This window comes from Mus pahari, chromosome 10 (genome assembly GCF_900095145.1).
Source record: "Mus pahari chromosome 10, PAHARI_EIJ_v1.1, whole genome shotgun sequence".
In the NCBI taxonomy this organism is placed as follows: domain Eukaryota; kingdom Metazoa; phylum Chordata; class Mammalia; order Rodentia; family Muridae; genus Mus; species Mus pahari.
This window is the reverse complement of record NC_034599.1, coordinates 10733200-10735165: the sequence shown is the minus strand read 5'-3', so window position 1 is coordinate 10735165 and position 1966 is coordinate 10733200. Positions and strand designations below refer to the sequence as shown.

Genomic DNA, 1966 nt, shown 5'->3' with positions numbered 1-1966 from the left:
CTTCCAGAGGTCCTGAGTTCAAATCCCAGCAACCACATGGTGGCTCACAACCACCCATAATGAGATCTGATGCCCTCTTCTGGTTTGTCTGAAGTTAGCTACAGTGTACTTATGTATAATAATAAATAAATCTTAAAAAAAAAAAAAAAGGAATTGGTAAGATTTAAGTAGCAGCTTGGTATGAAGGTACATGCCTTTAATCCCAGGACATGGGAGGCAGCAGCAGAGTTACATAGTGAGACCAGCATTTAAATAGCAATTAACAGTGATTGTCTCTGATTTGCCTTTTGCCATGTTGGTAATCAAACCCAGGGCCTCACAAACACCACAGAGCAATGATGAGTCTTGTTGTTGGTTTTTGCTTATGGGGGTTGAGGTGGTTCTAGAATAAGTTAGAAGCCAAGGCCTTACACCCAGGAGGCAAGGACTGTAATGTTAAGATACCCTCGGCACAGGGCCAAGTTCGTAGCTAGCCTTCAGTAGCACTGACATCTCCATCTTCTGTCATCTCTACCTTCCCTAAATGCAGTGTATGTTTCCATTCTAATCTCTGTGTTGTATTGGTGTAGTGCTATATGTGTAAACACAGGAGCATCCATGTGGAGATAAGAGGACAACTCTCAAAAGTCTGTCCTCAGGCTGAGTGTCACCTGCTCTGGAGGCCTGAAGAGAAGAGTTTAATGCCCAAATCCCACGTAAAGGCAGAAAGAGAAAACATGCTACGGAGTTACCCTCTGACCTCCAGTATTGGCACTGTGGCACACACACACCCCATCACGCATACACACATCAATAATCCTTTTTTTTTTAAAGTTGGTTCTCTCCTGTTGTAAGTTTTAGAGATTGAATTCAGGCCTCCATGCTTTCGTGACTTTTACCTGCTGAGCCAAATTCCTGGCCCCACCTGATTTCTTTCATCAGTTTTTATAGTTTGCTATATGTGTTCTCTCACCTCCTTGATTAAGCTTATTACAAAAAAGTTCTTTATTCTCTTTGACGCCTCGACCTGATTCTAGAGGCGTGTTTCCCTCTAGTTTTAAAAGTCCCACAGTCTTTACATATTAAAAATTCAATCCCTTTAAAATATCCAGTATCTTTTAAAATACAAAGTACTTTAAAATTCAAAGTCTCTTAACTGTGGGCTTCACTAAAAAACTTCCTTCAAGAGGGAAAAATAGCCGGGCCTGGTGGCGCAGGCCTTTAATCCCAGCACTCGGGAGGCAGAGGCAGGCGGATTTCTGAGTTCGAGGCCAGCCTGGTCTACAAATAGAGTTCCAGGACAGTCAGGGCTACACAGAGAAACCCTGTCTCGAAAAACCAAAAAAAAAAAAAAAATCATTTGCACCCTGCCCCCACCACATGGAATGCTTTGTTTCTGGCCTCTCTATTCTGCAACATCTGGTTAGGTTTTTATGAATTTGACATAGGTTAATCACCTGGGAAGAGAGAACCACAATTGAGGAATTGCCTCCATTAAATTTGCCTTGGGGCAACTCTGTGGGGTATTTTCTAAATTAATGATTGCTGTGGGAGGGCCCAGCTTGTTATGGAAAGTGTGGTATAAAAAGCCTGCTGAGCAAGCCATGGAGAGCAAGCCAGTAAAGAGCGCTCCTCCATGGTGTGCTTCAGTTCCTGGTGCGATCGAGTTCCTGTCCTGACTTGCCTTCATGGTGGACTGTAAGCTGTAAGATAAAACAACCCCTTTCCGACCAAGTTGCCTTTGGTTGTGGTTTATCACGGTGATGGACAGTAACAGATAAAACATGCTTGTCTGTGCAGCTGGCACCGTCAATTGCAGTAGACTTGCATATTTAGAAGTTAAGACATGAAGACTTCTGACTTCTTTTACAGAATTGTTTTTAAAATTTCATAGAAATTTTAGCTATATTTTTCTACTTTAAAAAAAAAGAAGAAGAGGAGGGCTGGTGAGATGACTCAGCGGGTAAGAGCACTGACTGCTCTTCCA

At 42.5% G+C, this 1966-nt stretch overlaps 1 protein-coding gene across 3 annotated transcripts in view; it reads left to right on the top strand.

Annotated features, from left to right (window-relative positions):
- Positions 1–1966, top strand: part of C10H11orf54 (chromosome 10 C11orf54 homolog) — a 22652-nt gene that overhangs the window by 17157 nt on the left and 3529 nt on the right. The window lies entirely within an intron of this gene.